Below are 15,596 nucleotides of genomic sequence, written 5' to 3' on the forward strand. Positions count from 1 at the left end.
AATGGCCAGATTGAGGAAGAGGTTTACATAGAGCAACGGAAGGTTTTTAGACCTTCGATTGTGAGTCGCATGTGTGCTAACTCAAGAGAGCGTTGTACGGCTGAAGCAAGCACCTCGTGCTTGGTACACCAAGATAGACAACTACTTCATGGGTTGGGCTTCACAAAGAGTGAAGCAGATGTGAACTTGTACCACATCATGGTGAAAGGTAAGCTATTGATCATCGTACTTTATGTTGATGATCTCATATTGACTGGTGATGATTAGTTGATCGTGTCTTTCAAGGAGGACCTTGCAAGATAATTTGAGATGAAATACATGGGTCTCATGCATTACTTCCTTGGCATGGAAGTGTGGCAGAAGGATGGGGAGTTGTTTGTGTCTTAGGGAAAGTATTCCAACGAGATACTTAGGAGATTCCACATGGAGAAGTGCAAGCCCATGTAGACTCCTCTAGAAGGTAACTAGAGGATGGAGGTTGCTACTTCAAGAGAAGTGGTAGAGGATACTGTGTACAGGCAGCTTGTGGGTTCACTGATGTACTTAGTGAACACATGACCATATTTGTGCTATGCGGTGAACAGCTGAGTCAAGCGATGGTTCAACCTACCAAGATGTTTTGGAAGGCGGCAAAGCGTGTATTGAGATACCTCATAGGCACATCTCAGTATAGATTATGGTATAGACGGACAGAGGGAGTGAAGCTATAGGGATTCACTGATGCAGATTGGTTAGGGAGTCCATCGGATCAGAAGAGCACACCAGGATGGATTTTCAACCTTGGGTCAGCGACAGTTTCTTGGTACAACAGGAAATAGAGGTCGGTTGCACTTAGCTCGGCAGAGGTAGAATACATGGCTGCAAGTCAGGCAGCATGTGAGGCCATCTGGATGCGGAAAATCCTAGTTGGTTTGTTTGATCAAAGGATGGATCCAACTGTGATCTATTGTGATAATCAGAGTTGTATCAAACTCTCTGAGAATCCAGTATTTCATGATAGGTCCAAGCACATCGACATCTGGTATCATCATCTCAGAGACTGTGTAGCGAGGAGGATCATGTTTCTATAGTATATTTCGACAGAGGAGCAAGATGTTGACATTTTGACAAAGGCATTGTCAAAGTGTAAATTCGAGTTCCATAGAGACAGGATCGGGGTGGTAGATAATCCCTTTCTTGCTGAGAGGGAGTGTTGAAATATGGCAACAAGAATATTCCAATTTAATTTGTCGTTGAACTAAATTGTGAATTAAAATCGAATTAAGTCTTAACAGCTACTTGGAAATAATTAATTAATTTATTTTAAATTAATTAGATGGAGAAATTCAAGTTAGAAGTCTTTATGAATTTATGCAAGAGTTATGCCTTAAATTAAGGAGAAAAGATTGAGTTATATTTGAGTTGTAATTAGTTAACTCCGTTTACTTAGTTAAGTCCAGTTAAACTAGTTCCAAACTGTTTGAGGAACTAATAGTGAGTTAACAGTCAGTTGATGCATTAATTCACTCAACTAGTGCTACTACATTAACTGAATATTCCCTCATTAGAAACTCATGCATGCCTATTCTGAGAAAGACCCAGTTGAGATTAAATTTCAAGGATAGTGTACTATGAGTTGCATGTGTTTTCTCATGGAGAAAACTCATGCATGTAGTCAAGGATTTATCCTTGAGGATTGCGTAGTTTTGGAGGATTGGTTTTCCACTTGGTAAGAGAGAATCATCCACAAGGAACAACGCAAGGAAATAGGAGCTTGGAGGGCAGAGAGGAGGCTAGAGAGAAGTCAAGATTTCCTGTGAGAATCTGTGAGGATTGTACTAAGAGCTGGCTAGTTGTGAGAGCTAAGGCTTTGTATAATTCCTATGTATTTCCACCATGTATGATAATACAATAGTGTGGGGTTTTTAGCTGAGGCTTCCCCAAAGTATTTTCATGTGTATTGTCCGATTGATTCTTTTTCTTCTGGTTATATTGTTCAGCTCAATCTTTAAGCTTCCGCAAATTGATAGTAGAAGTAGGTTATAGTATTCTGCTTTGATTTATATTGCATTTTGGGTTAACCTGCACAGATTTTCTACACATGACTTTTGTGAATACAGAGTCAAATATTCCACTAGTTATGGAATTTAATGCTTTGGCATTTGCAATGTAAGATTTCCTTCAATCTTGATCACTCATAAGAGTGGGAGGAGATTTTTATTCATCCAAAACAGATTTCCATACTTCAAGTCCAAGGGACACTAAATAGTAGGACATCCTTTTCTTCCAAAAACCAAAGTTTGTACCATCAAACAGGGGAATCTTTCATGTCATTTCCTGATTCAGATTGTGACGTGTGAATCCTTCTTCCAGCTATTAGGATGATAATGAAGAAGCTGGATCTGATACCAATTGTCGGAAATACTGAGAGGGTGGTGAATCAGTATTTATTTTCATTTGTTATTTTTACCAGTTAGATTCTTCACAATTTAATCAGAGAAATGTATAATAATGATTTTATTAAGTATAGAAAAGATTGAATAAAATAAATGATGATTGTTTTCCAAGCACCAACTTGGACTTGATGAGGCTTGACCTCTAGGGCTTCGACCCTATCTTATCCAAGGCTCCAACCTTGCGTTTAGGAGTACCAATCCCTAGGACACCAATCATTTTTTCTTCTTTTAATAGAGAAGGAGAGTAGTACTTACTTGAATGTCCTTGACATAATTATTCACTGCACAAATGCTTCCATAATTTCTTATGTTGACGTTGACTTCACTATTAGATCTTATGTTGACTTCAAACCAAGATCACTTCACTGTTTGATCTTATGTTGACTTTAATACCAAGATCACTTCACTGCATTGTCTTGACTACTGAGCTTCACATTGTCCAAGAGAGGGTTCTTCACTATCCAAAAGAAGGTTCACTGTGCCATTGTTTAAATGACACTATAGTCTGGTCCTTACAGTCAACCGTGACTTAATTTGAATCCTGAAACACAACCTTACTATACAGTCCAAGATACATTTCGTTGTCTCAAAAAAATTCGAGAGTTCTATTAGTAGTACATAACCACCAGTCCGTGAAGAAGATCCGCCCAAATATAGTATATATGAACCACAATCTTGTAAAGAGGGCAGAGAGATAATCATATAATGAATGATGAACACAGCTCGAGCTACTCTTTAGGTGAATCTTCCTGTCCGAGTTGCTGTGTGAGTACACAGTCCATAGTCCGAGCACCACAGTCCACAATCTGAATTCTGTTCCACAATAGTTCTCACAGTCCACGGTCAAAATTTGTCACTGTAATAAAGTCAAAAATATGTCCTGTAACTATGTACCAATCCAACGTGTAAGAGTCTTGACCCAATCTGAGATATAATCCACCAACCTGAGATAAATGTATTACTTGCAGTTTCCTTAAGATTCATGAGATGTGAATCTTCATCTCGTTGTCTTTCCTCTCTGTGGATGATCGAATTGATGAGTGAAGAATGAATACATATGCCTAATATATAGTGTTCATGTCTCTACAAATAGGCTGACATGAGTAGGCTAGTATAGGACAGCTCACTGTCCATAATATTATCCTTAACTTAAAAGTTTTATATCTCCCTAAACTATTTAGAGTTTTAGGACAAGTAAGAGTTGATTGGAAAAAAAATTATGCTCTAAAAGATGGTATAGGTATCATATTGAGAGGTTGCCTCTAAGGTAGTGAAAAACATTTTTTAATGTGATGGGTCATCGATTAGTGCAAAATTGGAGGTAGGACATAATGGCTTCATGGAGAGTAAGGATTTTTGGAAATGTAAGGCTTCATGGTGATTTTATTAAGAAAGATTAACAATATATATTTCATCAATGACAATTATTGACCAACAATTAATGCAATGTGGCTTCAACTAGAATTTTAACGAGCCTAAAATGAAATAAATTTCTATCTATATTTCTTGTATTTCTTTGAATATTGAAAATCATCTTCTTGAGATTGTTAAGTAGGTAATATAGTAGGTTTATCTCATGACCTTTCTCAAAATTCATAAGTATATGGAGATGAAAAAATAAAACTAAACCATACTTTCCTTCATAGGTTATGTAGTTATGAAGGATGATCAAGATATCTCCCCACTTTTTTGTCAATTTTGAAACCAATATGCCTTTGTGTCAGTTTACAGTCATTTCTGAGTTTACCAAAAAAAATTTCCACAAATTTCCCTTTATCTTCTAGTTTTTGAACCACTTTTCATTGTCTCTTCTTAACCTCACAGTCTGTGCAATGATTTTTTTTATTTTTTTTATTTATTATCTTGAGTTTCACATATCTAATTTGTGCCTCGACCCCAAATGACCTTGCAAATGATCTAGTTAATTCAATATCATATCCTTGGAATTTTTCTAAGAACGTCAACCAACCTACTTTCTCAAATCCTCTTCTGCATTTGGGATAGACATCAAATAATTCAATTCTAATAGGTTCATAATGCATTATAGGTGTGTTGACAGTGTTGGATACCACCTATTGAGAAATGTAACTACTTTCGGTCTTCATAATTGTTGTAATCATTTGAATATGTATCCTGTGTAAAAAACAAGAAAAGAAGAAAATCATTATTATTAAAGCAAGGGTTTCATGCTCATTATTGATGGTCTTCTAGGTAAAAGAATGCTCTTCATGCTTCTAGGGTTTTTTAGGTCATAGGATTTATTTTAATGAGTCAAAGGAGTCAACATCATGTTTATAAGACCCTTCTAAGAAATTTGTAATTGTAAAAAGAACTATTTTATAGTCTAGAAAGTGTTGGATTCTCCAAGAGTACAAGTCAACCCTGGGATCCTCAAGTTGGTCTAAAGGAGGGAATTTGACCCTTGAGAAGGCTATATAAAGGGAAATTCGACTTCATTTGGAGACACACTCACTCACAAGTTCAATCTACAAGAAAGAGTTTGATCTATAGCTGGGTAGCTGCAAGAAGAAGAGCGAAGTGCAAGGAGAAGGAAGAAAGACAAATTTTCTTAGTTTTTGATCTCTATCTCTCTCACACATGCGAAAGTCTAGGGTTTTTGGGTTGCAAGAAAAGGCATAAGTTGCAGGTCTGAGTTGTAGTAGGATGAAGTGCAACATCTTGTAGCTGGGGAGAAGAAAACTTTGTCTAGACCTTGCTGGCCTTAGGAAGATTTGTATTTCTCTTGGAAGGTACCATAAGGAGGCTAAATTAGGGTTTCCCCGGGAGTGACAAGGCCAAAGTTGTAGGGTCAAAGTTGAAATACAAGTAGTAGTATTGTAGCTAGCAGGTCGAAGTTGTAGTGTGTAGAAGTTTTGTGTAGAAATAAAGAAGGACTTGAGGAAGGGCCGAGTTGGTAATAGGAGAAGGACTTGGTCTAGGGACTGGGTCTTTGTATCTCATTCAAAGAATATTATAAGAAGAGAAGAGTTTCCATGTTTTCACCTTGGAGGGGTTTTGCCTTGGCTGAGAGCCTATATCTGTGTCCTCTTTTGTTGTTATTGTTTCTTGATATTGTTTGATGAACAAATCTAATTGAAAGAACATAAAGAAGATAATTAATATTCATAAGCAAGTATCAAGGTTAAAGGAAACAATATTAATAATTGCCACTATTGATTTTCTAACACGGAATTGTTGGCATCACAGTTATGTGTAGTCCTTGATGGCATCCAAGAATGAATTTTCTTACTTAAAGGATTTACTTCATGATTATCTAATAATGTTGAATCACTTGTCCTTCTGAAACCCCTCACATTCAGCAATTCTTAGATTGGTTGTTGACAAGGCTGCAAGAACGCACTGAAGAGCGTAATTTTAAAGGAGAATAATTTTAATACCAGTCCTTCTAAAATCCCTCACCTTTTGTATATATATTAACAATGGAGAAATGTGTGGAAGATACAGGTCCTGGAAAAAAGACGAAATCTCGTCACTTGATAGTGCCAGGAGTCAGACTTAAGGAAAATTCGTCAGCTGACAACGTTGGGTCGAAGATTATACCCCAAAAAAATAAGAGGAGAACCTAATAGGAAGAGACAGGATAATTGGGACTAGGCTAATGTGTAGAGCCCAACCAATGAAAAGGAGGTTGGGAATGTGGGCAAAGTATTCAAGTGCATTATGTGGAATAGTGGGATTGTGGGCCAAGCATTTAATAAACAAACACATCAATTGGAGGAATGGGTCATGCCCGAAGGCTCTACCCCAACGACTTTATAAACATTCCTTTTCATTGTACTGGACTATGAGGAGCGGGCCTGCGTGGTAGTGGGCCAAGTGTTTGACGAACAATGGAATAATGTGGAGTATTGCATGGTGTAGTAGGTCCTTCCTAGAGGCCTTATACCATGGCGATTGTGGAAGGCCCATTTATGCATTGAGCGAATTATTGTAAGTGGGCTCACATTGAAATGACCAAAGCATGGGACCAAGAGTGGGTATTGCCCAGTGGTTTTACTTCGGTGATATCCATAAGCCTCTTTTTCATCACGTCGGGCTTCTATAGACAACCTATCACGACACTGACTAGGCTTTAAACAAGAGTGGGTCATGCCTAGTGAATAATATAACTCTATTTTCAAATGCTCCAAGATGCAATGAATGAGCATACATGTTGAAGGAGATATAACAAAGTGATGGTGCATAATAAAAGGGCTGAGTTTAATATTAGGGCGTATGTTTTGAATATTGCACACCCAAAATATGCCTCCCATTGTAATTTATATCCCAGGGTCGAAGGAAGCGACTTTCTGTTGGAAATTTGGGCACTGTGGGTGTTTTCCTCATTAAACTTTGTGCGTGCGTTCATATTGATGTCGTCAATCCTTTATAATAATACTGGTTCCTGTGGTAATCATGAACCAATGGTTTTTAACCTTGGTCTTGATGGGATAAAATAAGTATAATGGGAGGAGTAATGGAAGACATTTGTGTGCACATACATTGAGCTTTTTCGTCTATTACGTAGATTCATGAGGACGAATAGATCTGGGTGATCTAGACATGTTTTTTGTTTTGATGATGAATTTTAGTGCTAACAAATAGATTTTTGTTCAAAGATCATTGCTTAACATTTGGGACCAAAATCATATAAATCCTTCTCTATCTACTGCATGTTGTGCGATCGCACTAGATTAGTCAATGTGCACGATCTAGTTAAAGCATAGTTGAAATTTTTTATGTTCAAGAATAGTGCACACTGTCTTTTATATGTTGTGTATTATTTCGATTGATTTCATATGATTTGGAAATGTTCTAGCGCTATACGTGAAGAATTGTCATGCAAGTGTTAATTGTGCCTTCTAATATTGTCTAGTTCATTGATTATGCACAGTGTTTGCACAAGGACAAAGAAATCAGTGGTAAATGATATGTTCAGAAATTGTATTCAGTATTCAGTGCATAGACTTAATATTTCTAGAACAAAGTGTTATGCTTCATAGTGGTAGAATATCAGTGACTATTGAAGGGTTTTTGTAGAAATAGTAAGGGCATAGGACAAAGGCTCTTATATTTGATTACTACCTTGAATTTGTTGTTGCTTATTAACAGTCTTGAGAATGGGTTGCAGGAATGCAAAGACAGGGATCATGATGAATTAATGAATGTTGTAATAGTAACTAAACTTTAAAGAAAAGAAGCAATATTTTGAAGGACTTGAAGCTGAAATTCTCTCTCAGGATCAGACCTTAAAAAGTCAAAAAGTGAAATGAGGATGTACTTTAGGTATTTGAAGAACAAGAAAATGAGCTTAAGGAAGATATTATTGACTTAAGAACGTAAGTAGAATAAGGAATAAATATTAAAGAAGGAATGAGGAAGCAATATATTGAAAAGGAAGACAAGTGTCAAAAACTAGAGGCTGAGTTGAGAATTCTAAAAGGTAAGCTAGCAGAAAAAGAGAACCATTTGAAATACCAAGATAGTACCATGAAATTGGATAATTTTATTAATAGTAAAAAACCCCCTTCATCAAAACATGCATTAGTTTTCTTGAAACTATTAAAAGAAAATCTAGTTCACAGGTCTATGCAAGCAACTTGAATGATAAGAAAGCAAACTCTGAAAAACCTAATAAAGAGTTGAGAAGTAAACCAGATCAATAACCAAGGAAAGTGAACTTTCAAAGGAAATAATTTTCTCCTAGAAGTAGAAATAGCAATCATATCTCTCCCTTGATCAATGATGTTGAATTTTTTATTTGTCATAACTATGGGCACATTGTAGAAAATTACAGAAGTAGATCGCTTAGACCTTAGGAAAATAGTTATTTCATAAAAAGATCATTAGTTCCCAGGTACTCAAGTTTCTTTGAGGGGCATTGTTTCACTTGCAATGTATTTGGTCACAAAGCTATTGATTGCAATAAGAGAAATATGAAGCATTTTCTTTTATTCTCTTGCCCCCTTCTTTGGTCATGTAAGGTGTTATACTTGTAACATGTTTGGACATATAGCAAAATAATGTAGGAACAAGACAATGAATTCATTTAAATAATAGGAAATTTCTCTCCAAAGCAAGAAACCTAACAAGAATATTGTTATCAAAAGACCTGAAAGAGATGGATCCACTAGCACTAAGGTAAGGTAGAAGAAATATGAATAGGTAAGGTGTGGCCTTGATTTATGTACATTTGAAGAATAATATGAATGGTACATAGATATTGGATTCTCTCATCACATGTTTGGAAATAAGAGAAAATTTATCTCTCTTAATAAAAAAAGGAGTGGTATGATTATTGTTGGAAATGGTTCATCTGCAAAGGTACTAGGAATATGCCATGTTGATATTGATGTTATGTATCACTTGTTTATGGGGTAAAGGATAATATTTTAAGTGTATGTCAAATAACTGATAAAGGGCATATAATTGTGTTTACACCAACAAGATGAAAAATCATAGAAGAGGACGTTAGGTCCTATAATATAGGTAATCAAAGTCTGTATATCCAGTTATTTATTTTGGGAATCTACTTGTAAAGTTTAGCCTATAAATTCACCATGTATTATACTCTAAATTATCTTTGTACTAAGGTTTCAAATTTCTCAAGTCATTGAAAATATGTGTGTCAAAAGGGGTCCATTAGTCTTGATTTCAATTGTAAGGTCCCTAAGGGGCAATCAGTGAATTTTCATGAGTGCCTTGACATGAGTGAATGTCCACATTGATGTCAACCAGACTGGTAAGAATGTGTCCTGCAGTGAATGGTTCAGAAGGATTCCTATGGTAGATGCAGGTTTCATGTAGAGGATCATCATGGCGGGTGTGATTTCAGCTATCTAAAGAGAAAATGAGCAAAGAGGTTTGTAGTCATTTTCCAAGTAGTAGAAGGACTCAAAGTCTACATCGGACCCTCTCCATTGGAAATTTCTCTGAACAAGCTTTCCAACAGTATGTGGAAGTCCAAAAATGGACTTCTGGATCAAAAGATATGGCCTATTGAAGTTTAAGAGTTTGAAGCCTTTGAAAGGAAGGCATATCAGAGGTCCAAAGTGATATCGATGATTGACGATTGGAGGTCAAGCGTACATCACAGAGTTAGAGAAAATCGATGATCTCATGTTAGAAGGTCTTACATATCGGAAATTGGAAATCGGAGAGGACTAGAGCATATCGCATATCGCATGTCGGAAATCAGTGAATTAGAGGAGTGACCACTTTAAAAAATTCGATGTGCGAAGTTGTGACATGGAAAGGGCCGATAGTGTTAAACCACTGGGAAAGCATAGAAACAGGTTAACAAAGAAATTAGTTACAAAACCAAGGCATGACAGACACTTTTTCTCTCCTACAGTTGGACACGTGGCAGAATACGATTGGTTCTGATAAAGCCACATGGAATTTGATGTCAGCATGATGTGGCGGTACGATAGACACGTGGCAAGAAGTTTCAGCGTTTTGAGGGGTCCTAAGGGGGAAAATAGGGTGACACATGTCACCACTCACAATGTTCCACGTGGCAGTGATGATGTCACATATCGGAGGTCGCAAGTCGGAGGTTGAGGGATATCGATGGTTTGTAACATGTGCCACTTCAAAAGTTCTGATAGAGGGAGCTCTGATATTGAAACTAGCATGCAGTCTTTAGAGTTTAAAATAACCTTGGGAGCTAATCAGTTTATAAAGGAAAATGACCCCCAGAAGGACCCTAAAAGTCTTAGCACCTCAAGGCTTGGCCGATGGTCATAGCCCTTGGTCCTATGTGATGAAATGCGGGAAGGGGCTAAAAGAAAAAGGGGCCAAGGGATATCGGAATTCGATGTTGTTACGAAGTCTCCTAAGAAAACGTTGCGATGAGGAAAATATCCAAAAGTGGAAGTATGGATATATTATAGGGCATATAGCATCCCAATAGTGTAATACGCGAAAGTGTTAGAAGATGAATAGGTCGACAACTGTTGAAATGCAGGAAAAAGGGGAATGGCAGTTTGAAAGGACATTCGACAATTTGTGCGGAAAACAACTATAGCTACTCCCATTTTAAAGGAAGCGGATCGACATTTTTGAACCAATTTCGAGATTTAGAGGCTAAGGATTTTCCAGCGCAATTAAAGAAGAAAGAAGGAGTAGTTGCAGAGGGACCTGTTCTACTTTCAAGGGAAGAAGTTAACTAGATATTTGTTTTGCTTGAATGCAAGCATATTTTCCTATATTTGTTCTAGGACATACAAAATATATTTTAAGTTTATTTTTGCATACATGAACTTGAGAGATACTTAAAATATCTCTGTTTCTGTAATTATGTAATGACTATTATTTTGTAAAACTGTTATGTAAAGCACTATATAAACAATTTATGAATATGTAAACAAGGTTGGATTATGTATGAAGAAAAGGGCTCTGCATTGATGTAAGCTGTGGATTGGACTCAAAGTGATCAATTTATAGAAATACAGAGAGTTTTGTTCCAGGATTCCTATGTCAGACAATTGGTGATGTGCTTTCTTATGTTAAATTGTTTCTCTCTTCAGTTTCCATATGTTTTTCCCTCTTTATTGTTGCAAGAAGATTAAGGGCTGAATTTTCTTAAGTGTACTCTGCTCTGGCTTGTTAGCAATATCCATGTTTTCTTTCTGATGTTAAATATAGAATTCATCTTAGTATGCTATATATTTAATTGAACTTAAATCATATTGACCCTATTCATCCCACAAACACTATAAGATCCAAAATTTTACCTATCCTACCTTGTTACAACTATATCATTTTGTGATTGATTACCCAAAGGTTCATGACTCCATGCCCAATGGACTTTTCCAACATATTTCAGCCAACCTTTGAAAAAACCTATCTCAAACTCAAATATTTAGCCTAAAATCTAAAGAAGAAATGTAAATCATATAGAGATATCCCTCTTTGAAGATGGAAGAGATAGATCCTAGATTTAAAAGTGGTTTTTTGGTTACCTTTGTAGTTTTCTTCCTCAGCCTTGGAAAATTACGGAGTGATAACATAAGACACTAGAAAAGTTACAACAAAAGGTCGTAGAAATTTAATAAATTCTATGTGCTAAAGAACTCTCTGGGCAGAAAAAGGAATTCAGATTCCTCCTCTTCAGATTTGGAGTAGGGAAGATAGCCCTACTGCAGTCCATCATACTTAATGAATACTTCTAACGATTGCAGAAGTAAAATGTGAGGAAAGAATAAGATGATAATTAGGTCCACAGGATCAATGGTACATGATCTTAGGGGGATCCCTGCATCAATGATTTCATATGTTTTATGCTACTAATGATGCATCTGACAAGTATATGATCAGATATGACAGGTTCAGGGGGAGAATAACCTATAATTCCAACATATCATTGTTTGCATTACGTTTGTTGGCATAGATTCAAGTGGTTCTTTATTAGTTCGTGGTATTGTTGTCAAGAAAATGTTGTTGTCATTATGTCATGGTTGATAATTGATAACTAATCAATCTTCTTGCATCTCCTTATGGTGATTGAAAAAAGGGTTGTTACTTGATATTGATGTTGTATTTCAGAGTTACATATCAGGATTGGATGAGATATTACGTTTTACTACTATTGTTCCATGATTAGTATGATGAGGTTGATGATGGGAGGATTTTAGATGATGTCCTACTGTATTTCATTCTATCTGTTGATGATTGGTAAATGGATTGATACTTCACGAACCTAGTTATTTTAGAGCTGCATATATTTGGTTGATACACTACACATATGTTGTTGAATGATAATGAAGTGGGCCTTATGATACTAATTATTGATGGATGTATGGTCATCCTACCTTGACGGATGAATGATAAATTCTTGTACCTTTATTTCATATCTCTAGAGGATCTAGTATAGGCTCAAGGGGAGTATTGTCAGTTGAGTTATTTATTTCACATAAAAAGATCAAAATGATACTAATAGTTGGAGTTCTTCTCTTGATTTGGTTCAACCCTTTGTCGTTGATTTCAAATGGGGAGAGATAGTCGAAAGGTTGCCATCAAGTCCAAAGGGAGAGATTGTTGGCATTATGGTTCTGTGTTGTCCTTAATAGAAACCAAGACTAAATTTTCTAACTTAAAGGATTTACTTCATGATTATCTAATAATGTTGAATAACTTGTCCTTCTGAAACCCCTCACATTTAACAATTCCTAGCTTAGTTTTTGACGGGGTTGTGAGAATGCACAAAGGAGCGCAATTGCAAAGGAGCACAAATTTAATAACCAGTACTTCTAAAGGAAAAAATATAGGACCACGAAAAGGAAAAAATATCATCACTTGATGGTGCCAAGAGTTATACTTAAGGAAAAGTCATCAGTTGACAGCACCGGGCTGGAGATTATACCCCAGAACAACAAGAGGACCACCTGATAAGAAGAGGAAAGATGACTACAACTAGACTGATGTGTGAAGCCCAACCAATCAAAAGGAGGCTAAGACTATGGGACAAGTATTCAATAACATTACATGGAATAGTGGGATCATGGGCCAAAAATTCAATAACTAAACACATCAAGTTGAGGAATGGATCCCGCCCAAAGAGTTTACCTCGATGGGTTTATAGACATTTTGTTTAATTGCACTAGGCTACGAGGAGAGGGCCTACGTAGAAGTTGGCCAAGTGTTCAAAAAAAATTGGAATAGCATGGTGTAGTAGGCCCCTCCCAGAGGCCTTATACCCAAATGATTGTGGAAGGCCCATTTATGCATTGAGCGGATTGCTATAAGCGGGCTCACGTGGCAATGACCAAAGCACAGAACCAAGAGTGGGTCCCACCCAAAAGTTTTACCCCGTCGATATCTATAAGCTTCCTTTTCATCATGTCAGGCTTCTACTAATGGGCTATCATGGCACTAGCCAAGCTTTAAACAAGAGTGGGTCTATCTCGAATGTTTCTACCCAGTGAACAATATAACTCTATTTCCAAATGCTCTAGGATGCAATGAACATGCTTACATGTTGTAGGAGATATAATGAAGTGATGGTGCATAATAAAATGGCCATGTTTAATATTAGGGAATATGTTTCAAATATCATGCACCCATATTATGCCTCCCATTGTAATTTATATCCCAGGGTTGGAGGAAGCACCTTTCTGTTAGAAATTTAGGCACTGTGGGTGTTTTTCTCATTAAACGTTGTGCATGGGGTCATATTGATCCGGTCAATCCTTTATAATGGTACTAGCACCTATGGTAATCATGAATCAATGGTTTTTACCCTTGGTAGTGATGGAATCATATAACTATAAATGGAGGAGCAATGGAAGACATTTGTGTGCACATACATTGAGATTTTTCGTCTATTACATAGATGCATCAAAAAAATCAGATTTGGGTGATTTGGACATTTTTTTATGTTTTTATGATGAATTGAAGTGCTAACAAATAGATTTGTGTTTAGAGCTTATCGCTTAACATTTGGGACAAAACTCATAAAAATCCTTCTCTATCCATTGCATGTTGTGGGAGTGCACTAGATTAGTTAATGTGCACGATCTAGTTAAAGAATAGTTGAATTTGTTTATGTTCAAGAACAGTGCACACTGCCTTTTATATGTTGTGTATGATTTGGATTGATTTCATATGCTATGGAAATGTGTTGGCGCTATACATGAGGAATTGTCTTGCATGTGTTAACTCTGCCTTCCAAAATTGTCTAGTTCATTGAATATGCATAAGGACAAAGAAATCAATTGTAAGTGATATCTTCAAAAATTATATTTAGTATTCAGTGCATAGACTTAATATTTCCATAACAAAGGTTTATGCTTTACAGTGATAGAAGATCAATCACTGCTGAAGGGATTTTATAGAAATAGTAAGGGAAAAGGACAAAGGCTCTTAGATCTGATTACTACCTTGAATTTGTCTTTTCTTGTCTTTTTTGAGACTGTTTGTTCTCTGAGATTCTCTTCTATTGCTAAGGATTGAACTAGCATTTATTATGTTTCTTAAGGGTTGATGGTTCATGAACCTTACATATTTTTCTTCATGGTCATGTGTCGAAATTGATATTATAAAGGAATATTTTATTGTAGAATAGGTTCTAAAAGTGTTTTGATGTAGGACAAAGATTTATAAATAATGTTGCTTATGATGGTGCTTATCCCTTTTGCATGATTTCTAATGTGATTCTATTTGATGAGGTTGAGATAAGTAATATGGATAATGCATGGATCTAAATATTGGTATGTTTGACACATGTTCAACAATCCTTTTTGTTGCTTCTCTTTCTCTTCTTCATAATGGTGATATGATACAACTGAAGATTTCATTTGGTCTCCATGTTGACAGTATATATGGTTTGACACTTGGCAGTTTTGGAATCCTTGAATGAACATTTGTCTTGAATTGGAATAACAATAGTATTTATTTATACTAATTGGGACTACTCATCTATGGCACTATTTACTGCTAATCTTGTTAGACACAGTTATGGTGAGTTGGATTAGATAATATTGACAATATCAAGGAGAGGGTCTACTTGGCATATTAATGTTCAATGAATGATTTGATTCAATGTATTCAGTGATTGGTATTGACATCATTGACATATTGATTTGGTTTCAATATCTGGCACATTGATATTGGATTGATTCGATTGACATATTGTTGATATCCAATGATTTATGTTTGGCTTGTTTGAATCAATAATTTAGTATTGGCATTGAATTATTCACACATCTTTATTTAGTATTGGTTCAGTGATTCAATTGATATTCAATATTAAGTGGTTCAATGGATGACACATTGGTATTGGTCTCTAGCATTGGTTTTCAATGATACAATTGTGCACTCAGTTAGTATATTGGTTTTGAGCTTATTTCTGGTGTGGGTCTAGTTTGAAAATTGATGAAAAGTGGCTTGCATGTGATTTGATGGTTAGTTGATAGGTGGATCCAATATGAAAAAATATGAAATGTGGTCCACGAGGTGCTAAGGGTTGGAGCCTTCGGTGAGGGGGTAGGTGCTCCCTTCTGGTAGGAGTCAGTGAACGAGATTAGGGAGTTGTAGATCCCTTCTAGTGGGTGTTGGAGAATGAGTGGAGGTAGTAGATTGCATGCTGGAAAGAGTTTGTGTTAGTACAATACCAAGATGTAATGAATATTTATTTATAATAAAAGAAGATGAAAAAAC

Source organism: Pinus tabuliformis, chromosome 5_2 (assembly GCF_031772625.1).
Source record: "Pinus tabuliformis cultivar Carrire ecotype Pingquan chromosome 5_2, CPIR1, whole genome shotgun sequence".
Classification (NCBI taxonomy): domain Eukaryota; kingdom Viridiplantae; phylum Streptophyta; class Pinopsida; order Pinales; family Pinaceae; genus Pinus; species Pinus tabuliformis.